The sequence below is a fragment of the Mustela lutreola genome, chromosome 1, assembly GCF_030435805.1.
Source record: "Mustela lutreola isolate mMusLut2 chromosome 1, mMusLut2.pri, whole genome shotgun sequence".
Classification (NCBI taxonomy): Eukaryota; Metazoa; Chordata; class Mammalia; order Carnivora; family Mustelidae; genus Mustela; species Mustela lutreola.
In genome coordinates this window covers 60,725,826-60,752,699 of record NC_081290.1, presented here as the reverse complement: position 1 = coordinate 60,752,699, position 26,874 = coordinate 60,725,826, and the positions used below count along the sequence as shown (strand labels likewise).

The following is a 26,874-nucleotide window of genomic DNA, read 5'->3' as shown; positions in this document are numbered from 1 at the left end:
GTAGCTTTGGCCACCAATCCAGCAGGTTAAAAATTTAAGTCTCAACTCAGAGTATGTGTATTAAAGACACCATGAGTCCCCTTCCAGTCTGGGGAAGTGGACCCAATAGCCATGCCCATATATGGGATATACCTAAAATCTTGGGTATAATTCTACTTTTGTCATTTCCATGGTTGTTTGATCTTGGACAATCGACTCTGGCTTGTTTATGTAATCTAAACTCATTTATAACTTATCTATAGCTCTAACTCTTTGGGCTCTCCTAAGGAGAGAGATGAAGGAAAGGATGTAGCACTCATAGAACATTGTAAACACTATATTCTTCATCATTACTTGTCCCTAGAATAAGCACAAACCCTCAAATAATACAACTCAGGAGGGTGGATGCTCAGAGAAATGCCTGAAGAGATGTGTTAAATGTCTTTTCTTCTGTTCCTTCATATGTTTAATTATTTGATTTATTTCAGGCTGATTTATATGCTAACTGGCCATCCTTTCATTCAGCTCTTCATTCAGTACACATTTCTTTTGGCGCCTACTATGTATTTAGCATGGTACTAGATATTGTGACTATGTGGAGACAATGTTGATCTCTGGAGGGGCACCTGGGTGGCTCAGGTTAAACATCCAACTCTTGATTTCTGTACAGGTCATAATCTCAGGGTCATGAGTTTAAGTCCTATGTCAACCTCCACACTCAGCTAGGAGTCTGCTTAAAATACTTTTTGTCTCCCTCTGGCCTTTTCCATTCCATACACATGCATGCATGTCCCACTCTCAAAAAAAAAAATTAAAAACAACAATAACAACAACAGCAAAACCCCTGGCCTTTGTCAGAGAATGGAAGGATGGAATCAAGACCAAACATAACACAAATAATCTGGAAGCACTTGGTAAGCAAATAGTAAAGTTATGCTATAGGTCACTCAGCCACAGAAGGAGCTTTTAAGGAGGTCAAGCAAACAAAATTTAAGGAGATTCACAGAGGTTTCCTGGAGAAGGTGCTGATGGAGCTCATCTCTAAAGAAGAGTATGCAAGATTAGGCAACAGGGAAGCATTCTTTTCTTGAGGAAAAAACAGATGTTGAAAGGCAAAGTGATAGACTCTGTTGGTGGTGTTGGAATGTAAAGCAGGAGGTGGTTTGTGATAAAGAAGAGGTAGTCTGAATTGGATTCCAAAGGCCCTTGCATTCCCAAATGTTTATCGAGAACCTATATTGTGCCAGGCACCCTTCAAGAAATCCATGACCCAGCACTGACTGTGGCAAATGAGCTTTCCATTGGAACTTCCATTAGGTTGGGAGGAAACAGAAAACAAAACGGTAAGCCTGAGCTTTAGAGATACTTGGAGACTGCGATTGGTTTGCCAGGGAAGTAACTAGGGCAATGTCAACAAAGTGAGAGATGCTGGGGAAAGAGTACATAGGGCAAGTGAGGATGGTTTTTCTGGACACGGGACATGAAACTGGGAGGGTGAAAAGGAACATTCCTTGTGTAGAACCCAGGGAAGTGCATGCCTAGAAGGGGGAATGGAATGTGCAAAGGTCATGAGGTAAGTTAGAAAATAAACTGCTTTAAGTGAGAAATGGAAAGAAGGCGAGCAAGCCTAGAACTTGGAGGTGGAGGGAGTGGCAGGAGGTGAGGTTAGAAAAGCAGGTGGTGGTTGAGGGTTTGCAGAGACTTGTGAACAAAGCAGGGCTTCAGGTTTCCAGTGGTTGTGTGCTGGCCAGACTTGGGGTGTTTTAAGCAGAGGAATAACATGACTTCATTTTAAAACATTTCAGAAAATCTCTGCGATGGCTCCTGGAGAATGCACTGTTGGGAACAATTGTGGGCCAGGGGAAACCAGGTAGAATGCTTTGCTGTGGTCCAGGTGAGAGGTGATGACAGCTTAGACAGTGTTACTTTCCTGGGCTGCTCTGTGAAAGGTGAAAAATGGTTGTGAGGTGACACCACTGTCTCCCTCCAGGCTGCATGAAGGGTAAGAATGAGATGAGAATAAGCTCATCCCTAAAAAGAGGCAAGAAACAAATCCCTAGTATTTGGATTTATTTCCATGTGTTGACAGTTTGCAAAGATGTCACTCAAGTAGATAGAGCCTGTCAACTGAACAGTTGATACCACATCTCCGACAGATACACTGGAATGCTGGGAACCTAGGTACATGTTGTCAAGGTCAATCATCTGGGATATAGCCAGTTCAAATTTGAACCCAGTCTGAAAGACAAACAGTGCTTTTTCCATGACCTCATGGTGTCCCTATTGTAGTATGACACATCCCAGGCTGCTCTCTGGGAGGCTAAATCAAGCTTTCAAACTCTGGTTGGTAAGCTAGTTCTATAAAAAACCCTAAACTTTAATTCCACTCAGTGATCCCTCCAAAGGCCACAAGTGCATAGCTCTAAGGGCTTGTGACCAGAGCAAGTGAATTCACATGTGATATATGGAACACATATGCCATATCTCTCCTTGTAGACACAGCATAACATACATTTTTGCAACTAAGGAAGAGAGAAGATCATTAGGGAATACTGGTAGTTAGTTTGGAATTTAAAAGAATGGTTGCATTCCAAAGTTCTGGTTATCAGTTTCTCTACAAATAATAATGCAAAATACAAGAAAGCTGTATTTTGGCAAGACCTTATCTTCAACTGACTTATTCAGAAGATGTCCTGGAACATGAAACACTTGGATTAGGAAGTAGTCATAGCAGTGCTATTGCCTGAGGAAGCATTGTCCAAGTCACTGGATCCTGAGACTAATAATGATCTTTGTGCAATTATTAATACTTTGAATGGCTAAAGTGAGGTTTGCTAAAACTTGAGAAGGCCCAATCTTCTAACTAGACTAGTGTGTTCTTTTGGTGTACCTACTAACATCCTGAAAATGTAACATTTTATTTTATTTTATTTATTATTTTTTTGCAAAAGCAACATCTTACCATTTATGTCATAATTTTATTGAAGATTTTCCTTTCAAAAATATTGTTTCTATTCACCATGGCTACACTGAGGTAGAAAATAAATCAGAAATATATGATAAAATATACATTTTTAAGCCCTGTATGTTCAATGAAGGATGCTCACACAGAGACGAGTAGTCATACTGAACTTATCCGGGATAACAAGGTAACCCACAAGACTTTTTATGTTCAATACGACTAACTAACACATCCACAGATGATTCTACTTTAAGGATGAAAAGAAAAAAACGAACACTATGATAATGCTTTCAGTGTGTGTGTGTGTGTGTGTGTGTGTGTGTGTGTGTGTGTGTCTGTGTGCGCGCGCATGCATATATGCACCTCCACCTACCTCTGAATAAAAGCACAATAGGGGTGGGGGAGATACTGTTAGGAAGCAAGTTGAAATACAAAAGAGGGATTTCTTGTTCCTTACATGACCTACCACAAACACAACTAATAAGGCTGAATAAATATTTCATAAACTTCTTAAAGCCAATGAAATTTTGATAAGAAATCAATGACTTACCAGGACCCACTCAAAGAAAAATGGGAACTTGGTGGACTACAAGAGCTCTGAAACACTCTGCTCTGACATTTTTGCAGTCCCTGAGCCGTGAGAACGTCCTCCCCCATGGCTGGTGCAGTGCGCAGAGTCCTCCCTCACCCATGGCTGGTGCAGTGCGCAGAGTCCTCCCTCACCCATGGCGGGTGCAGTGCGCGGAGTCCTCCCTCACCCATGGCTGGTGCAGTGCGCAGAGTCCTCCTTCCCTCACCTGCTCTATCTCCTCCCTCACTTCCACTTCCCAGAGAAAGTAGACTTCCCCAATAAAGTTTCCATGCCACATCCTTATCTCAGTATCTACTTTAGTGGGGACCCAAAGACACCTGAGCACCAGCAAATCTATATAAGAATGTCTACATCAACATAGTTTATAACAGATTGAAGCTGGAAACAAAATGAATGTCTGCAATGGAATGTATATATGACCTGGAGCTCATTTATTCAATAGAATGCTATATAACAAACAAAAAGGAATGTCCAGGGCACCTGGACAGTGGGTTAAACCTCTGCCTTCAGCTTGGGTCATGATCTCAGGGTCCTGGAATCGAGTCCCACCATGGGCTCTCTGCTCCACAGGGAGCCTGCTTCCTCCTTTCTCTCTCTCTGCTTGCTTCTCTGCCGACTTTTGATCTCTCTCTGTCAAATAAATAAAATCTTAAAAGAAAAAAAGGAATGTCCAAATAACATGAATCTCACAAACATAATTTTGAAAAATAAAGGTAAAATAGAGAAAAATGGGAGCTGGGGTGGCTCAGTCAATAAAGTGTCCAATTCTTGATTTTGTCTCAGGTCATGATGTCAGGGTCATGAGTTCCAGGCCTGCCTTGGAGCTCCACACTCAGTGGGGAGTCTGTAAAGAGATTCCCTCTCCCTCTCCCTCTGCTCCTCTCTCCACACCCATACTCTCTCTCTCAAATAAATAAACTTTTCTAACAAGAAGATAGAGAAAAAAGAAATATATAGGGTGTTATTTCACTTACATAAAGTTAGAAAATAGGCTTATTAAAAAATAAAACTATTTTTAGGGATGCATAAAGGTAGTAAAACTATAAAGATAAGCAGAAAGTGATTATCATGGACATTAGAATGATGTGTACTCTGAGGACAGAAAGATGATGTTGAAGAAGGGAATTGGGGGCTTTGGGAGGCTGACCAGTGTCTACTGGGTAACGGGAGCTTGGTTACATGGGAGCTCACTTTATAACTACTGATCAAATTGCATAATTATTTTATGGTGGTTTTTTCTGCAGGCTTTATACTTGAACGTATGATGGATTAACAGATACAATAAGAGTGATCTCTCTCTCTGTCAAATAAATAAATAAAAATCTTTTTAAAAAATCACATAATTTGTGAGAATTGTGGTTGTAATTACTATCTCTTCTGCCCACCCCCCCCCCAACGTATCGGTGAGGAATTCTACCTAGAAATGTGTCCACATTGTTTGTATTTAATCCTCATAATAACTAAGAGCTACGCAATGCTACTTTTGATCTAACAAAGAAGAGTATATTCTAGAGAGTTTTTGTGATTTTCCATGTTCATACAGATCCTGAAGTTAGAGATTCAAACCTAAGTGTCTCCAAGTGTGTACTTTTACCAGAAGTATGAGAAAAGGTACCATACACAAGTTCTTAAATCCCATCCATTATATCCTTCCATTCAATCAAATTTAGGGGCATCTTGGTGGATCAGTTGGTTAAGCAGCTGACTCTTGATTTCAGCTCAGGTCATGATCTCAGGGTCATGAGACTGACTCCATGTTCAGTTGGGCATCTGCTTAAGATTCTCTCTCCTTCTCCGTCTGCCCCTAGACACTCACCTCCAATGCTCATGCTGAGGGTTTTGAAGGGGTTGGGGGTAGGGGGATGGGAGAGCCAGGTGGTGAATATTAAGGAGGGCATGTATTGCATGGAGCACTGGGTGTGGTGCAAAAACAATGAATTCTGTTACACTCAAAATAAATAAATAAATAAATAAACATTATTGTTTCCTGTATTTTAAAATATATATATTATATATATATATAATGTATATATATATATATAGTCATATATATATATTATCATGCAGCTGGAAGTCCATACAGAATAATATTCATAGATATTGTTCTGTACAGTATACCCTAACCACTATCAGACACAACTGATGGGTGACTGAATGAGCTGCATGCATTATAGAATACAGAGATGGAGTCCCTATCCCCAGAGGTTCTGATTCTGTATACTGGGATATGACTAGAAAACCTATGTTTATCAAGACTTCCTGGAAATTATGACCACAACCTGATTTGAGAGTGATTATCCCAGGGTTGTTCTTTCTTTTCCTTCTTTAGAGAAGGGAGGGAGGAGTACATGGGGAAGGAGAGAGAGAATCCCAAGCAGGCTCCACACTCAGCACTGAGCCCATAATGGCGCTCAGCTTCAAGATTCTGAGATTATGACCTGAGCCAAAATCAAAGGTCAGACATTTCACCCACCTGGGTGCTCCCCCAACCCTTTTTTCCCCCTGGTGTTGTTCTTTTTTATACCTTTCTACTAAGACCTTTCTCTTAAGTTCATCTCATTAGGATCATTACTGTTTTGCTCTTGCTAAGTCTTTGGGCTTAAGAAAAGTTTTTTTTTTTTTTTTTTTTTTTTTTTTTTTCCCCTGATTTCTATAGAAATTTACCAATAACACCTGTGCATTAAGTCAGTCATTGGCTCTTCCTATTCCTAGCTTGATCTAACCACAGAACCTGTGGTTTTCCTTCACCTTGGTGGGCCCCCTTCCTAGTCTGTCTACAGCCTGTCTGAGAAGGAAATTCTATTTTTCTGGAAGAAATTTTGGTAAGAAGTAGACTATCTATACTTATATTTTGTTCATTTAAACATAACTACCATAATCTATTTCAAGGGGGGCCAACAAATATTGGATACTACAAAGAAAGTAGGAATCATTCCAGGTAGTGTCTAGCCTGTCCGATCTGAAAGCTGGACCATTTTTATAATAACTGACAGATAAATCTCAAAATATCTGTCTACCCTTAATTACTGAGGTTAGCAAGGAGGCCATGTAGATTTCCCAGTGAATATAAGCAAGGGTAACGTTAAAAATATGTCACCATTAGAATGGTACAAATTGGGGCTCAGCAGAACAGATGCTGGTGTCACCAGCCATCATGGCCATTGGACATTAGTCCTAGATATTAATGCCTTGTCCAAATAGGAAATAATAAAATGTAGAACCATTTATTTACTAAGTGTAAAAGAAAATTCATGTAGTATTCCAAGAATTGATATCATTAAGTTTCTTTTCTTTTAATCCTCATTTTTATTCTCTGTTATAATATTACATAAAAGAATTTTATGCAGAGGTTTTGGGGTTGGAGGGCATTCCTTGGTTGATTTGTTCATGTGCCTCAGGATTAGAGATCAAAAAGTACATAAATTATTAATTCTAATGAGAATCAATTTCTCTTTTTATTTTGAAATTTCATGGATTCATAGATTTCTTGATTACCAGCACTGAAAGGGCCTTATTTTAAAAAATGAAAAGATGGGTCAGAGAAAGGAAAGGCTCAGATTCCCAGTTAATCCACTAAATGGTGGGGTAACAAATCCCAGAGGCCTGATCTGCTGACTTGTCACAATTTTCTGCTGGCTTAACAGAGAGATCATGTCTTTTTTCCTCCCCCCTTTAGCCTAGTCATTAATTTTCAAACTAATCGAGAGCATTTTCCCATCACATTTTCTAGACAATGGCAATTTAAAATGTTTGGTTTTTATGTTCCCTCGGTAAGAATCTTTCTTCATCAGAAATGTGCATGCTGAAAAAAAAAACATAATTAGTTATCTCTGCATTATTCAGATCTTCAACTGCTGAAAAATTCTGCTCACCAAGGGAAATAATCAAACGATTCATTAATAGAAAATAAATAATGAATATAGTGTAAAACAAATTCACATACATTAGAGAAACATTTGGAAAAAAAAATATTTTTAAAGTTCCAAATACTAGTTTACATGAGTGAAATGACCAGCAGACCTTCTAGGCAGACACATGCCTTCTCCAAAGAGATATTGTCTGTTGAGACCACCTCCGAGTGTAATAAAGCCAGTAGTAGCAGCAGTGAGTGCAAAGACCACCCCCACCAGATGACAAAGACTGGCCAAATTCTAAAGTTCCTCCATTAGGGAACTCCATCAGACATGCCCTTCTTCTCTGCCTGCCTCCTGAGATTGAGAAAATGCCCTCATTCATGCATCTGTGACATGGCTTGGGCTCCTCCCTATGTGTTATTTCCAACTCTATAATGTAATGCTCTTATATTATTCTCTGTATCCCAAGATATATTTGAGTTTTTGTGACGGAGTGACTGATGCATAGTAGGAACTCAGTAAGTATGTGTTGAGTGAAGAAACAACAGAATAAGTATTCAATAAATGGTCAACTTGGAGATGTCTGGATCCAATTTCAAATGGACCAACCTACCTCTGTGCTGACAGCTACTAAAACAGGTGTTTTCTTTCCTGATTGTTTGTTGTAACAATAACATAAGTCTGGAGCTGCACAATTATCATATACATAATGCTATCAGAACCTGCATGAGAACAAAACCAAAGCAAACAAAAATGTTTCTTAAAAGCCGAAGTCCAAATAAAGGGAAAAGTGACTGCTCCCATTGGGATTATTTAAGCATTTGGATTCAGCCACCACCAAGCCATACGTACCACCAGGTTTTTCAATTACATGCAGCAAAAATTTCCTTTGCATTTAAAGGAGTTTGAATTGTGTTTCCATCCTGCCACTTGCAACCAAAGGAATCTTGACTCACAGAAATACTAGGGATGGGAACCTGGTCAGTAGTTGAGTATTTTTCCCCTCCAGAGTTGAGCTTTGTGCAATAGAGAAATCACTATGAGTATGCCCAAGATAGAGAGCAACAAGGGAGTTACTATGCCTTGGGGATCATTGCCTAGCAAGGGATGCAGCTCTGAGCATGGCCCTAATATGAGACTGTGCCAAACCAAAGTCACCAACATCCAGTCTGGAGATATTTTTGTACATGTTCTTCAATCTTATTATTATTTGCTTGTAAAATGTTTACATCAAGTTGATCATAAGACATCTGTGAACACTAGTGTTCAAATTAATTGGACAAATTATGTTATTTCTATTGTATTAAAATAAATATACATAAGTAGTGAAATAGTGTTCATCCATGTGTTAGCTAAAACACTGTCACCTAAACTAGTGGTAGACATCTTAAACCCATTGAAAAGTCAGTATCACAAATGCACAGATAAGGTTCCACTGGAGCACAAAGGAAAGGGGAACAGGGAACCATCCTGAGTGCATTTGCACTTTGAAACAATCCTTCTTGCAGAAGCATAAGAAAAAAAGTTTGCCAGAGTGAACCTGAGCCTGTGATTCCTCTTAAGATGCTATTGAAAATGTCTCTGAGTATACATCAGTAGTGACTCCTCTAAACTGGCATTAGTGAGGATGGATCCAGGAGAGGTCGGTGTGAGAGATGTTTCAGGGTGAGATGATCACGATTTGTTGCCTGCTTGGCATAAAATAAACACACAATAGAGTTTGGTTGACTAGGCTAATGTTTGTGTGTCATGAACCAAGGAAGGGAATCAGAGGAAGAAAAAGAACAGGGTTGGAACAAAGGAGATTAAAGATTGCTTCTGGGGATAAGGAGCTTGACTGACTTATGGTATAACATGGTGGAAAGCCCTAGAGACAGCAGGAAATATAGTCTGGATTCCTGAAAACATTACTTAGAAGACAAGAATGTCTTGCTAATGTTAATAAGAGAAGCTTAACTATACTATTAATTATTTTAAATGCAAGTTAAAGTAAGGGTCACTTTTTAAATTAGCAATTTTTAAATTATAATTCTCCAGTTGAACCAAATTGAGAGAAAATGGACACAACTGCAAACATCTGGGAGGAGTTTATGTTGATTTAACCTTTCAGCAATGCATTTTGCAAGACATACCCAAGGTAGGACAAATGAACACAACTTTTGACCTAATATATATATATATATATATATATATATATATATATATATGGCTTCATTCTAAGAAAACTGTAAGCTGTATATGCAAAAATGTATTACTAAGGATATATTTTACTTTTTGCAATAAGTAATTGAATATTTCAAATTGATTAAAAAAAATGATCCTGCCAACTATGGTACATTCCTCCAATGAATGACGTTTAATAGTAAAATAATGTTAACTGATGTAAGAAAATGTACAAATTGTTTTGGAAAATTAAAATAAAATTCACACTTTAGAACAGCATAGAAATTAAGATCTCAGTTTTTGGAAGAGGTAAGTCTCACTAAATTCTTGATGGACTTTATCCAGAATAAACAATAAAAATGTCACTGGGTTACAATCACAAGAATATGAAAACATCAAATACATATATACATATCTTGGATAACAGAGTGCTCCTGGGACTACAGTGGAATCTATTTCTGTCTGACCCTTTACTGGTTGAGACCAACCCCTAATCCTGGAGATGGTGTTATCAAAGTGGTAACATGGCAGACCAGGAATCTTTCTCTCCCTACTGCTTTGGAGCACAAGCTCCCTTTTGGGGGTTGAAGTTTCAGCAGTGGCAAAGTTTTAAGAAATTACTTATTTTCAGCTGGCTTTTATTCCTTATTTTTTAAATTAAATTAATTTATTTTCAGAAAAACAGTATTCATTATTTTTTCACCACACCCAGTGCTCCATGCAATCCGTGCCCTCTATAATACCCACCACCTGATTCCCCCAACCTCCCACCCCCCCCCCGGCACTTCAGACCCCTCAAATTGTTTTCCAGAGTCCATAGTCTCTCATGATTCACCTCCCCTTCCAATTTACCCCAACTCCCTTCTCATCTCTGACACCCCTTGTCCTCCATGATATTTGTTATGCTCCACAAATAAGTGAAACCATATGATAGTTGACTCTCTCTGCTTGACTTATTTCACTCAACATAATCTCTTACAGCTCCGTCCATGTTGCTACAAAAGTTGGGTATTCATCGTTCTGATGGAGGCATAATACTCCATAGTGTGTATGGACCACATCTTCCTTATCCATTCGTCCATTGAAGGGCATCTTGGTTCTTTCCATAGTTTGGTGACCATGGCCATTGCTGCTATAAACTTTGGGGTGCAGATGGCCCTTCTTTTCACGACATCTGTATCCTTGGGGTAAATACCCAGAAGTGCAATGGCAGGGTCATAGGGAAGCTCTATTTTTAATTTCTTGAGGAATCTCCACACTGTTCTCCAAAGAGGCTGCACCAACCTGCATTCCCACCAACAGTGTAAGAGGGTTCCCCTTTCTCCACATCCCCTCCAACACATGTTGTTTCCTGTTTTGTTAATTTTGGCCATTCTAACTGGTGTAAGGTGATATCTCAATGTGGTTTTAATTTGAATCTCCCTGAGAACTAGTGATGATGAACATTTTTTCATGTGTCTGATAGCCATTTGTATGTCTTGATTGGAGAAGTGTCTGTTCATATCTTCTGCCCATTTTTTTATATGATTGCCTGTTTTGTGTGTGTTGAGTTTGAGGAGTTCATTATAGATCCTGGATATCAACCTTTTGTTTGTACTGTCATTTGCAAATATCTTCTCCCATTCTATGGCTTGGCTCTTTGTTTTTTTGACTGTTTCCTTTGCTGTGCAGAAGCTTTTGATTTTGATGAAGTCCCAAAAGTTTATTTTCGCTTTTGTTTCCTTTGCCTTTAGAGACATATCTTGAAAGAAGTTGCTGTGGCTGATATGAAAGAGATTACTGCCTATGTTCTCCTCTAGGATTCTGATGGATTCCTGTCTCACGTTGAGGTCTTTTATCCATTTTGAGTTTAGAACCACATGGTACTCTCAATTGATACAGAAAAAGCATTTGACAAAATCCAGCATCCATTCCTGATTAAAATGCTTAAAAGAATAGGGATAGAGGGAACATTCCTGAACCTCATCAAATCTATCTATGAAAAACCCACAGCAAATATCATCCTCAATGGGAAGAAGCTTGCAGCCTTCCCGTTGAGATCAGGAACAAGACAAGGATGCCCACTTTCACCACTCTTGTTCAACATAGTATTAGAAGTCCTAGCAACAACAATCAGACAACAAAGAGAAATAAAATGTATCCAAATTAGCAATGAAGAAGTCAAACTCTTTCTATTTGCAGATGACATGATTCTTTATATGGAAAACCCAAAAGACTCCACCCCCAAACTACTAGAACTCATACAGCAATTAAGCAACATGGCAGAATACAAAGTCAATGTGCAGAAATCAGTGGCTTTCTTATACACTAACAATGAAAACACAGAAAGGGAAATTAGAGAATCCATTCCATTTACTATAACACCAAGAACCATAAGATACCTGGGAATAAACCTAACCAAAGAGGTAAAGGATCTGTACTTGAGGAACTACAGAACACTCATGAAAGAAATTGAAGAAGACACAAAAAGATGGAAGACCATTCCATGCTCTTGGATCAGAAGAATAAACATTGTTAAAATGTCTATACTGCCTAAAGCAATATATACTTTTAATGCCATTCTGATCAAAATTCCACCGGTATTCTTCAAAGAGCTGGAGCAAATAATCTAAAAATTTGTATGGAATCAGAAGAGACCCTGAATTGCTAAGGAAATGTTGAAAAACAAAAATAAAGCTGAGTCATCACGTTACCTGATTTCAAGCTTTATTACAAAGCTGTGATCACCAAGACAGCATGGTACTGGCATAAAAACAGACACATAGACCAGTGGAACAGAGTAGAGATCCAAGATATGGACCCTCAACTCTATGGTCAATTAATCTTCGACAAAACAGGAAAAAATATACAGTGGAAAAAAAAGACAGTCTCTTCAATAAATGGTGCTGGGAAAACTGGACAGCTATAAGTAGAAGAATGAAACTCAACCATTCTCTTACACTGTACACAAAGATAAACTCAAAATGGCTCTTATTCCTTTGCCTAATTATCACCCAATATGATCTGGTAGAGGAGGCTAAATTTTACTTATACTCTTAGGGCTTTTGGTTGGGCTTGAAAATTACCCTGACATAAAACAGATTAAAAAGAGAAAAACATGAAAATTTATTAATGTGAGTTTTGAATGGCATGGAAGCCCTTTTAAGGACATAAAAACTCAAAGAAGCACTTTGAGTTGAACATTTATACACCAAACTGGACAAAGGGTAATAAACTGAGAAAATGGGACAAGGCAAAGTCACTTAGGCAAGGGTAACTAGTGGGTGGAGAAGTGGCTAGGAATGCTAGTTTTTTCAGACTTCTCTCAGCTACTGACTCTCAGTGATAAAAATGTTACTTACCCTTAATATTAGGAAGACCTCTTTCATATGGGTGTTTACTTCCTGCTTTTAGGAGGAAGACAGGCAATGTCAGAACAACCTTATAGTACCTGTTGTTATTCAAGTGCCTTAGCTCAAAATGAACCTGATGTCCAAGTATCTCAATATTTGGGGGTGACATGTTCTACCACATTAAATGTCATTGAAGGCTTTTCATCATGAAGTGACTCATATGGTTTACACTCTTGGTAGGAAAGCAAGATGGTGCAGCCACTCTGGAAAACAGTATAGAGGTTCCTCAAAACATTGAAAATAGAGCTACCCTATGACCCAGGAATTACACTACTTGGTATTTGTCACAAAGATACAAATGTAGTGATCTGAAGGGACACATGCATCCCAATGTTTATAGCAGCAATGTCCACAATAGCCAAACTATAGAAAGAGCCTAGATGTCCATTGGCACAAAACTGTATAAAGAAGAAGTGATATATATATGTATTTTATTATATTATTATATTATATTATTATATTATTATAATATATTATTATATTATTTTTGATGGCTGCATATTATTCCATTATATATCTATTGATGGCTGCATATTATTCCATTATATATCTATTGATGGCTGCATATTATTCCATTATATATATTCCATTATATATATCCATTATATATAATGGAATAATATGCAGCCATCAGAAATAATGAAATCTTGTCACTTGCAATGGTGTGGATAGAACTAGAGTGTATTATGTAAGCAAAATAAGTCAACTGGAGAATGACAATTATTATATGATCTCACTGATATGTGGAATTTAAGTAACAAGGATCATGGGGGAATAGACGAAAAAATTAAATGGGAGGAAACCAGAGAATGAGACAAATCTTAAGAGAATCTTAACCTCAGGAAATAAACTGAGAGGACTGAGATGAATGTGGTGGCTGGGTGATGGACTTTGGGAAGCATATGTGCTGTAGTGAGCACTGTGAATTGTGTAAGACTGATGAATCACAGACCTGTGCCCCTGAAACAAATAATGTATTATATGTTAATAAGAAAAATAAATAAATAAATGAATAAATATTCATTTAAGTTTCCTTCAGAAGAATGGCCTGCAGATTGGCAATACTGGAGGCAGGGAGAGTGAACAGGGGGCTATTGCACTGGTCTAGGTGAGAGATGGTAGTAACTTGGTTTATTGACAGTGGCAAGATTAGAGACTGAGAAATGGATGTATTTGGGGTATGCTCTGGGATTAACATTAGCAGGACTGATGATGGAATGTGCCAGGTAAGAGCAGAGAGGGGAACAAACTATAAAATATATATAACTCCTGGATATACAAATGGCAACTGACCAGAAAGAAGTTCCTGCCACAAAATGGGAAGACTGGTTATTGAGCCCTTTGTGGGGAAACAGTCATGTGTTCCCCTCTGGGTATGTTAAAATTTCTCTGACCATTAGAAATCCAAGGGAAGGGGTGCCTGGCTGGCTTAGTCTGGGGAGCATGAGACTCTTGATCTGATCTTGGGGTTGTAAGTTCAAGCCTCACATTGGGTGTAAAGATTACTTAAAAATAAAATAAGAAAGAAAGAAAGAGGATACCAATCTATCTACCCAAGGAGACCTGAATAGATAATCAGTCCAATACAAAGACTGGAAATCCAGGGATGCACTAGGTGGAGGATATAGCTTGGAATCCACCATTATAGAGATGGTATTTAAGGACAAAACCACCTAGAGAAGGTGTATGGATGAGAAGAGGCAGGGCTGAACACCAGGGCTTTACATTTATACAACACTGAAGAATGCTTTCCCTGTTCCTTGCAAACAGAATCTCTTTCCCCCACCCCGGAGTAATGACTAGAATGAATCTGATACAATGGGTACATACCTTTCAAGTTCATGTTAAAAAAAGTTGGTGTTCCAATATTTTATAAATATGGAATCTTTATGAAGGAGAATATCATAGTACATCAAAGTTATATAGATTGGGAAATAAAAATTTCCTTCTCAGGAAGGCAAAACCCCTAGGCTCAATGTGAGTGTCATTCTCTACCATGTTGGCACAATGTATTGTGCATGATGTCGAGTTTTACGTTGTTACATTGTTTTGAATATTAATTAAATGCTATCCTGAATTATACTCTATAGCTTGACTTTTTCACTCCTCATGTCTATCTACATTGAGGTACAGAGATTCAATGAATCTTTTTTCTTACTATATAGTATTCCATTTTCTCTCCCACCACTTTTGCTCCATTTTAAAATTAATAGATTTTTAAGTTTATTATATGCAATATAGATGGGAACATTCTTGTGCATATCTCTCCTGACACACCTAGCATAGTTTATTTCAGAACAAAATGGCTGGTTCATTTTATGTTTCCATCTTATAGATTTATCATGTAATGCTAAATCACTGTCCAACGCAAACATAACAATTTATGCTTGTACCATTTGTGTCTGGGAGGTTGCATAACTTCCTATCTCTACCAAACCTTCCAATTTTCGGGCTTTTAAATAGTTTGCCAATTTAGGAGGTATAAAATTGTATCTTGTTTCAATTTTTAGCTAGTTTTTTTTTCTCACATTACTAATGAGGTTGATCATCTTTGCTCTATTTTTTTGGCTGATGTGTTCATTTTTTAGCAAAATAGATTTTCATGATTTGGGCCTTTTTTCTATTAGGTAACTTATTTTGTTTTTCTCACTGATTCCAGGAATTCTTTATAAAGTTCATATGTCTGGTAAATAATTGTTCCAAGTTTCTTTTTTTCCCCCTACCCATTATTTTTGTTAATTTTTTAATAAAGTTAGGTTTTTGTATTTTACGCACTTTATTAGTCTTTTTCTTACTGCTTCATGTTCAGAAACATTAAATACAGTCCACACTTATGACATCTTACTGGCACAATAATAATGATATTTTCTTCCAAAAGTTAAAAAAAGTTTTCCTTCATGAGGGCTAGAAAGAATCATTTTCCTTTTCCTTTTGCTCAGCTGCGAGAGCAAGCCATATTGACATCGAGGTTTATTTACTCTTTTTTTTTTCTTTTCTGTATGTTCAGTGAGGATATGGCCCCCTATTGTCCTGGGCTTCTGCCCACATTCTGTTTCAGCTGCTCACTTATGGCAAGTAAAAAGTCTTCCCTCTGTCACCTTTGGGCATCATATTCAATAAGAGGCCCACAATTAGCAGAAATTGGACAACCTTGGGAGTGCTACCAGTTTTCCTGACAATTCTTCACTCAGGGTTTGAGATTCTACTCTATTTTGAACCCAGAGTGTCACCAGCTAGACATCAGGACCTGACCTTTATTGCTCACTTGCTTGTACCCACTGAGCTTTGTCCCAGATTTTCATTAAGCTCTATTTTCCATTTTATCTCTTAACTCCAGCAAAGGAACTTATGGGCTTAACATCCCATTATGGAAACTGAAACCACCCCTTCGGCTGTAACAACCTCTAAGAGGAAAAGCTCTGGTGGTCTAGACTGCAGAGACCAGTTTCAGCTAAACCCCCGCCTTGTGCCTTAGCACATAGCCAATGGAGTGACTTCTGGAATGATCAACAACTCCCTTTGCTTTATTATAATACTAAAAGCTCTACCCAAGGAGAGGCACAAGCCTCATCCATGTAATATTTAATGTGTGTATTGGCACATTTCCTTAAGGTGCATGCTCGGCAATATGTCCATCTCTACATACAATCATATAGCTTCCGTATCGAAATAATCACTCTAAATAAAAGGAACCCAGGCACTCTTGTTCAGAGAGTCACTTTGCAAGTCATTCACGTTGATCTCTTTATTTGCTGCAAATAAAGTTTCCTTTGTATGAAAACACTACCTGGTGTATCTTTGACTCCTCAAGGAAAGAACTCATGCTGGTTCAGTTATAGGAGGATTTCCAGTATTTTCTGGCTATCGTGATTATTCATTTAAATATATTTAAAAAATTCTCATCCTGTAAATTTTGTTTTTTAGCAAGAAATTGTAACTTGTTTCTTTTAAAAGATCTCTAGGTCATCATTTTGTTAGAAACAAATGTCCCATGACTATTTTAACCTGCGTGATAGAAAATACATGGTTGACTTATTTACTTTCTTACGCTACATTTTTTTTTAACTTATTTATTTGAGAGAAAGAGAGAGAGAGAGAGCACACCTGCAGTGGGAGGGGCAGGAGAGGGAAAAAATCTCAAGCAGATTACATGCTGAGGGTATGGGGCTTGATCTCAGGACCCTAAAATCCGGACCTGAGCAGAAATCAAGAGTCAAAATCTCAACCAATTGAGATACTTAGGCGCCTCCTTGCTTATAAAACTTTTAAATAATGCTTTTTCATTAAAAATACATTTTAAGGATCTATCCATTCATGGCTGTGGTTCCTTTTTTAGCGGATAATTATTCAGTATATTAAATAATCCTCAAACGTGTGAAATCTTAGTGGAAAATTTTAATGGAAAACAAGAGTCCTCTGAAGATATGTGAACAAACATAATAGAATAAACAGATTTTAGTGTCTCTGTTCCTAGATTGGTCTATATACTTACATAGAGGAAACATTCCATATTCAAAACAAAACAAAACAAAACAAAACATTGTTTTACTACATTGATGATGTTAATCACAAGCCTCTCACTTTCATTAAATCATCAGTCTTGTTTCCTTGATTTATTTTTTCATGATTCCCAATTTCCTGCTCCATGACCCTGTGCTATTCCAGTCTGGTCTTCATCAAACTCTCTCTGAGCAGATAATCAAATATTCAGCATGTGTCCTAAGGTGACCTTCAAACCAAACACCTCATGGGAGGATGCTCTGGATGGGGGTGCAGCATTCCTTCTTGTATTATTATGATCACCAAAACTAAGAGAGCTATCATTTTATTGGACACTTTCAACATGGCAGATGATATACAGAGTAATTGATATCATAAGAAAATAAGGTTTTAAATTCCATGTTATTGATAAGTGAAACTCAGCAAAGTCAGAGGGTCCATCCACACTACAAGAGTGGGTTTGTGTTCAGTGCTTCCTGACATTTCACACAGCATTGCCCCGCCACAGGAGTAGATCTACAGGACCCAGTTGCTACTCAGTATTCGATTCAGACATGATATTTTCTCATTTTGTCTGAAATTTCTCTTTTTTAAAAGAATGAGGAAATTTGCTTTGTTGGCTCAGTCTTTGTGGATTGTACTTTCAGTGTGTGTCAGCCAACAATGCATATCAACCACCCCAAAACTAGAGGTGTAGAACCACATTTTATTGATCTTACAATACTGTGGGCTGAAGAAACATTTCTTCTGGTCTGATTTCTGTTGGACCGTCTAATGCATTGGTGGTTAACTGTGAGACAAGCTGCTGTCTGCAGCTAAGATGGTCTAACTGGTATTTCTGGCAGCTGGTTGGCTGGAAGCAGGGATGTCTTGGTTCTCCTCCATATGGTTCCTCCTGCTCCAGAAGAGTAGTTTGGGCTCTTTCCTATGGCAATTTCAGGATTCCAAGAACAGCAAGTGGGCAAGCCCCAAAGCACTAGTGCTTTTAAGCTTCTTGCTGAGACATTTTGCTTATGCCCCGTTGACCAAAGCAAGTCACATGGCCAACTCAATTTCAAGAGATGGTCACAAAGAAAAGCAGAGAACATTCAGGCACAGGGAGATTTTGTGGCCAGTTTTGCAATCTATCACAATTATGATTTGCTATTTTTGTTTTATTCACTATTTCACACATTCTGGAAATAATAAAGCTGTGGCAATCGTTCCATGTGAACATGCTTTCTACAAAAATTTGGAGATTGCTTTCTTCAAAATGTCTTCTGTGGGGGTGTTACAGAAGAATAAGCCCTGTGGTTTCAGTTACAAAACGGGTACTCCTAGGGCTTAGTGCTGATGCATACTCTCCCTCATTACCCATAAACCATTTGTTTCTGTATCACCTCAAATGTCCGCATCTCTTGATCCCATCCCCTGCTGCATATCAAAGCTGAGATCATGGTCAATTTTCTGGCTGTCTCACTTGATTCTGTGGTTTTACTGACTTTTACTCAAGTTAGGTGGGCACTGTCTTAGAGTTGGAATTAATACATTCTCCAGTTCTTTGACAAAGCAATTAAAATAGCAGCCCTTAAAGAGGGTTTATAGATTTTTTTCATTGCATTTTCTTTTTTTTTCCTTTTATGTTTTTATTTTAATTCCAGTTGGATAACAGATAGTGTTATGTTAGTTGCAGGTGTACAATATAGTAATTCAACACTCCGTACATCACCCAGTACTTACCATGACAAGTGTACTACTTCATCCCCATCACCTATTTAACAGGGTTTATGTTCTTAATTAGGATATTTTCTAGATTATTCTGTGATGCATGTGTAACTTTTTATGAACCAAAACTTCGTACTGCATTGTGACAAGAAAACAAAAATAAAAACAACCCAGAAAATAAAGAAAACATCTATTCTGTATCTTCTAAATATTGGGAAATTTATACATAATATATTTCATCCTTGTTATGCCAAGTAATCACAAGAAAAACACAACTGAGAAGTTATATAATTAAAACTGGAGATACTGGTTTCAAATTCAGCTTTACCAATTAAAGGTTAAGCAAGCCTATCTGAGCTTCACGTATTTAGTCTATGAAATAGTGCTGTTGATATGCACTTCAAAATGTTACTGTAAATATAAAATTAGATAATGGATATGGGAAAGCTTTGTAAAGTCGGGAGTAAGAACATTTATAGTCTCAAGAGTCAATGTGGCTCAGTGGAAAACTATAGACACCTGGGTTTATAATCAGCTTAGCCACTTTCTAATTGTAGTGGAAGAGGACAGGGAAAATAATGTAAAAAGGCATGTGTCCCTAATTTTTAATTCTAAATTCAACTTTTGGGTACATACAGTCTCCCAGGCAGAAGATGAATTTAAGATTAATGGGATTTTTTTTTTAAGTGACTTTTTCAAAGAAATTAAGCACCTGGTTTTCAGTCCTTGGACTAAAATACTTTCTTTCAAATTATCTCTATAATAAATTCCTAATACTGCTTTAAAGAAAATATATAAGCATTCATTTTTAGTCCTGTGCCTTCTGACTTACCATGCAGACCCAGGCTCAGAAGTGTGAGCAGAGAGGATAGCCTCACAGTTGGTCCAGACCCTTTTTGTTACATGGTTGTCTGATTTATCACTGGGTATCAGCCTGTGAGTGCACAGATGAGCCCCCTTCCCATCTTTCAGATTTACCTAATACTGATGTTTTCTTGTTCATTAACCATTCATGAGCATTTCTGCAAAGGCACCTTGCATTATTCATCCACAAATAGATGTTCAGGAACTCTGTAACTGTAAATGTTTAGCATGCTACGATAGTGGAATATGCTCTGGCAGTTTAAGAATCAAAGTTAAAACATATTTCCCAGTCAAAAGAATGATTTGTGGAAGAAGAAAACTTAGCTTTCTTCTCTCAATGTCAGTGTGAAGATAATATCTTTGCCTCAGTTTGAAAAATATAAAATGTGCTATTTTGCATAATAGCTGACACACACATACACACAGTACATACACACACACATACTTTTATAAAGTTCAAAAACTTTGGCTAGCTAACATTCCCTGTTTATCTTTAATTAAAGCAAGCATCAAATAAAAATATACCCCTTATTATCAACATAGCATCTCTATACTCTTTTATGAAGAGTCTGGGAGCAAACATGGTAAAACCAGGAACAGTCAGAGAAAAAAAAAATCCTATACTCACTACTACTAAGTCTTCCTTTTGCCAAAAGCAGTCATGTAATAACTTCAATTAAACTTTCAATGAACTTCAATTGAGAGCCTTCCTGAAGGCCTTTTCCTATAGGGAATGTGCACAGTACTATAGAACAGCTTTTCTTTTACCCTTTTTTTTTTTTTTTCGACTCTTTCCAGCAGAAGAGCAAATCAAGTGATTGGGATTCAGTAAAAGAGGAACCACCTTACCTGCAACAGGCATCTTCATTTCTCAATATAATTATTTTTGTAATTACTTTTTTTTGAGGGGGGAACCTATATTCTCAGTAACAACAATTGCATTGGAAAACTCATTATAGATCCTCATTCTTTCAGTAATTTAGGCTGTGAGTTGTATTCATAAAATTATTTTCTACCAAGAAAAAAAAAAAGTGCTTCTAGCTGCATGCTTCATTTTCAGAGCAATAACTATAGAAAGATTGACTTCTAATTTCTCCCAGAATGCAATGATTTCAGATGCTCTAAGGAATTGGACTGGATTCATTCTTATTGAAATTAGGGAACATAATGAGGAATTTTACCAGCTACCTGATGTTGACACAAGACTCAAAAGAAGTGGCTAGGGAAAAAGAATGTCACTGATGCCTTCATCTGGGAAATGCTCAGGAAGTACCTAGCCAAGTCTGCAGAGGGAATGAGATGATCCACTCTCTGAGCAGGGAGGTGTTCCAGCAGGAAAACAAGCCCTTCTTCAAGCATCTCCACCACCTTCATCGGCAAACTGCAGGTTTCTTCCTCTTGAAACTTCCCTCTTATAAATCTGTGGCACTAAAGGAAAATTTAATCCCTGTTGCCAAAATGTCCTTTATTAATTATTCTATATTTTTTTTTTGAATGAGACATATTTCCCTGAACAAAGCCTTCTGCCTTTATGCCAGAATAAACCCTATCTACAATGAAGAGCACTATGGGAGCAGAATGTTTTGTCTAACGTAGCTAACTGTACGCATTAATAAATTCTGAGTGAAACAATGACTGCCTTCCCACTCCAGGCTTTTTGAAATTATTGACTTAGAATATTCTATGTGAAGCCAGAAGATTGAGTCTTTTAATCAACTTATTAAAAATATTTTATTTTCTTCTACTAGAATGGTTATTGTGTATGATAAAGAGGGAAATGTTATTTATTGTCTACAATGTTCCATGAATTTGATATACATCTCATTTTTAATTTTTGTTTTTTACTTCATTGTTTTTAGAATTGAGATGTAGAGATTTCCCATATACTTCTGTCTCTGCATGTGTAGAGTCTGCTCCTTTCTCCACAACTCTCGCCAGTGTGGTACAGTCATCGCCAAGGATGAACGAACACTGACACATCATAATCACTTAGCATCCCTAGTGTCAGTCAGGGTCCACTCTTTGCGGAGCATGTTCTAGGGGTTTTTTGTACAAAAGCCTAATGACATGTACCCATCATTATAACATCATGTAGAATATTTTCACTGCCTTACAAATCCTCTGTGCTCTGCCTATTCGTCTCTCCACTCTCACTGCTGGCAACTAGTGATCTTTTTCTGTCTCCATAGTTTTGCCTGTTCCAAACTGTCATAAAATTGGAATCATACAGTATGCAGAGTTCTCAGATTGGCTTCTTTTGCTTGGTAATATGCGCTTAAGTTTCCTCCATGTCTTTTCATGACTTGAAAGCTCATTTCTTTTTATTTCTGAATAACATTCCACTCTCTGGATGTGGCACAGCTTATCCACTCACCTACTGAATGAAGGGCATCTTGGTTGCTTCCAAGTTTTGGTGATGATGAATAAAGTTCAATAAACATCTGTGTGCAGGTTTTTGTGTGACTTAAGTTTACAACTCCTTTGAGTATATACCAAGGAGAGCGATGGTTTATCAGCTTCCTATAAAACTAAGATACTGTCTAGTTTTTTAGGAAACGGCCAAAATATCTTTAAAAATGGCTATATCCTTTTGTATTCTCACCAACAGTGTTTGAGAGTTCTTGTTGCTTCAGATCCTCATCAGTATTTGGCGTTGTCAGGCTCTGGATTTGAGCCATTCTAATGGATGTATAGTGGTACATCGCTGTTGTTTTAATTTGTATTTCTCTGATGATAGAGAACTATATATAACATATATATAGTATATATATATACATATATATATATACTATATATATGTTATATATAGTTATATATGTTATATATAGTTATATATATGTTATATATAGTTATGTTATATAGTTATATAGTTATATATATGTTATATATGTTATATAGTTATATATAGTATGTTATATATAGTTATATATGTCATATATGTTACATATGCATTTACATATACATTTACATATAAGTTATATAGTTATATGTGTGTGTGTGTGTGTGTGTTATGTTTACAAGCACTGACACACTTTTTTTCTTCCCTTTCGTGAAGTTTAATCAGGTTGTCTGATATCTTATTTTAATTCCTCTAACAGATGTGTCACCTACTAAAAGCCCCATTTTATAGCCTAAGAAATTCAGGTGTAGAGATATTAAGAAATATCTTCTGGTGGCTCAAAGTCAGAATTCAGATTCCTTTCTGAGAAGGTTTAACACTCATATTCTGTGGCTTTAATCAGATTACCTTCTAGAGTAGATGTTGAGAATTATCAGAGACAATTGACACCAATGCCTCTGTATTGCCCAACTCATGTCACCTCACGCCACTGTTGCTTATTGATCATCCCATAGATTCTCTCCCTGTCCTGGCCCCCTTATCCCACAAGTACTGAATTGATTCTGAGATGAGAAGGACTTATGCTATTTCTCTCACTCTCTCATGGGAGCAAGTCTTAATATTATCACCACTTTCCTCCATTAGGCTGACTAGGTTCAGGGACTTCTTTTCAAGTTCCTGTCCTTGATAGGGGCTTGGGTGGCTCAGATGGTTAAATGTCTGCCTTTGGCTCAGGTCATGATCTCCAGGTCCTAGTATCGAGCCCAAGGTCTGGCTCCCAGCTCAGCAGGGAATCTGCTTCTCGCTCTCCCTTTGCCTCTCCCCCTGCTTGTACTCTCTCTGTCTCTCTCTCAAATGGATAAATAAAAGCTTTTTAAAAAATTTTCTGTCCTTGAAAGTTAAGTCTCCATCTTTAACCTCAACCTGGACACAAGGGCCTTGTTATTTATAGACAGATTTTTCAGACCCACTGTCATCATGAATTTCTATGTATCACTAATTATCTAGGTTAAGATGGTAGCTGATTTGCCATGAGTGATTGATTGGTCTCCTCTCACCTTCCGATAAATATTTCCCTCAAAGAAACACAAATAGAAAAACTAGTTAAAATGTGTAACTAAGGATAATATAATCTACAGGCCAAATTCTAGGGGATGTGAGTTTCTCTTGACAACATCATCTGTAAAGATATATTGAGAAATACATCACTGCATCTCTGCCAGATGAACCCCACTTTGAACAAAAGCATGGTAGGAGCAAGTGAGGAGTCCAGCATCCCTGTGGTCTCTGCCATGTGGGTTTTTCCTTGGTGGAACTGTTCTATTAATCCAGTGTAACACAGAGCCATGGACTGGAAGCACCTTTAGCTTTTAGTTCTAATTCCTGATCTTAACACTGCCTCAAACATTTTTTAAATTTTTTTATTTTCATATGATACAAGTCTCAATGTTGTCAGAAGTACACTTATCCTAAGGAAAGGTAATGAATAACAAAAGCACAATATAATATAAAAAGTACACCTAAAAATACAGATATCCCTGCAATTTCAAGTATCTTTCACCCCACCTCTTCTGTATTTGTTATTTTTAAAGAAAAAGGTTTTTTTTTTAATTTAAATCCAATTAGCCAATATATAGTATGTCATTAGTTTCAGATGTAGTGTTCAGTAATTTAACATTTGTGTATAACAGCCAGTGCTCATCATGTCACATGTCCTTCTTAATGCCCATCACCCAAATATCCCATTCCCCACAAACCTCCCCTCCAGCAACCCTCAGTTTGTTTCCTATAGTTAAGAGTCTTTCATGGTTTAAATTGGGTTCACCCAGAAGTGGTTCCAGAGACTAAATTTTGAGTGAATGGTTTTATTTGGGGAACTGTGACATGATCCCAGGAACTACTAGTAGGGGAATGGGGAAGAGCAGGGGCAGAAGTAAATAAAAGGTATGTTCTCTGGTAGACTATCCTGTGGACAAGCTGAGTTCAGCCTTGCCAGAGGACTTAGAGCATAGTGTAGAACATGCCATGGAGTCATCCTGCCCAGGGTAGAGGAGATGGGACTTCTCATGCTACAGTTGTCATTCATCAATGGTGGAGAGACACTGCCAGGAACATACCTCTCAGTACTGCTAGCCTTCAGTAGAGGTCCGTAAAAAGCTACAGGTAGAAAGTTCTAGATATCTGCAGAAGACTATTGGCAGGTACTACAAAGATGAAAGCCATCAGGAGGTGGGCAGGTTAGCAATAAAATCTGTTATAATTGTTGTGTTACAAACTCAGCTAAAATTTCTCTTCTGGATGTCTTACCACTTTTGGGAGGCAGGTTGGTAAGATAAATAGATAAAAAGCTTGACAACATAGAGGATAGAACTAAGTTAGAGACCCAGAGCTGCCAAATAAAGAACCCTATAACCCTGGGGCAATTACTTCATGTTCTTGAGACACGGCAAGGTCTAACAGTAGTTATATCTTTATATGATTATTTTTTCTGTGCGATGGTGAGGGTGATCAAACATCTGCTCCAGACACTGCCTCAACTCCTTCAGCAGTTCCTATTTCCAATTGGAAAAACACCCCTTTCCCCCAGGTGATAAATTACAGAATGCCCCACTCCTCTTTTGACAATGTTACCCACCCTCTCCTTCAAAGGAACTATTTTTAACCTTCAATACCAGCAGAAAAGCCAAAGGTGATCAGTGGCATTTGTATGACACGGATGTCACAATCTGACTCAAATTCCCTACTCGGGTGGGAGGGCAGGAACCTCAATGTTTGGCATCCCATGATGCTGATGGAAAACAATGTTTCAGAAGTTCTTGAATGAGAATATTGAATTAAAAGCTGAGTGGCAAAGGAGTAGATAGGGATGAAGGATGGTCAAAAGAAATGTTTACATCAGTAAACTAGAGAAGGAAATCTGAACTTCTCACTGAGACCAGGACACAAACATTTACAGTATGCAGTCTGGTGGTTGGAGGCAGATGGCTGTCAAGGGAAGCAAACAATGTGCCTTGGGGGAGGGCCTACTTCCGTATGGTCCATACCTGTATGTCCCAGCATCTAAAATAGTACCCAGAGTGTTATGTAGTTCACATAGTTATTTGGATGAATAAATAAATCTTTGAATTCTCTGAGGGTTTGCTTTCTTTTCTTTCTTTTTTTTTTTTTTAATTTATTTTCAGTGTAACAGTATTCATTGTTTTTGCACCACACCCAGTGCTCCATGTAATCTGTGCCCTCTCCAATACTCACCACCTGGTTTTATTACCTGGTTCCCCTAACCTCCCACCACCTGCCCCTTCAAAACTGACGGTTTGCTTTCTTGAGATATTTTTGGAAAAACAATGCAAAAATGTGCCAGGAATGGAGCCACTACTTGCAAAAGCAGCAGGTGTTCTCTCAGACTTCTTTACCTTACCCACCATTGTTCTCCTAGACAATAGTAAATTGATCTTCTTATCAGTCCTTAAACAAATCTGACACTTCATTAACTCTGCCCATGTACCTGTGTTCCCATGGCTGGAAACTTTCCTCTCCTTAGATTATCCAAATCCTTTCAATGAATGTGTTATCTTTGTCCAATAACTCCTGCCCCCAAGTATTTTTCATGTTTCCAGAATGCCTTTGAATTGTACAAATGTATTGAATTTATTTATTTTTCAGTATCCTGAACACGCACGCACACACACACACACACACACACCTGGTCTAGAAAGGTCCTCCATTATTTCTTTAGTTGATGAGCTTCTCATCTGTCATCATCTTGGTGAAGCTATTGTTCCTGCCATCAATTCTTCACAGAATTAATCTTGTCTGACATTGTACCCCTGTGGCTTTTTATGTTCCTCTCTGTTAGTAGCATGTATTACCTTGATGAGTCTCTACTTTTGCTTTTTACTATTACAACAAGAACCATGTATACATGTACACTTACTGCAAATATAAAATGCAATCTATAGAAGCAACATTAATCTTCAGGTCTGATAATGAATCATATCAAGGAAGATCTAAATAAATGGTTTATA

General features: G+C 37.7%; 1 long non-coding RNA gene across 1 annotated transcript; it reads left to right on the top strand.

The window, feature by feature from the left end:
* Nucleotides 1–896: 896 nt before the first annotated feature.
* On the top strand, nt 897–3,809 carry LOC131819363 (uncharacterized). The gene is made up of 2 exons (XR_009349165.1): nt 897–1,552; nt 3,569–3,809. It is a non-coding gene; the product is annotated as an uncharacterized LOC131819363 (long non-coding RNA).
* Nucleotides 3,810–26,874: the final 23,065 nt, after the last annotated feature.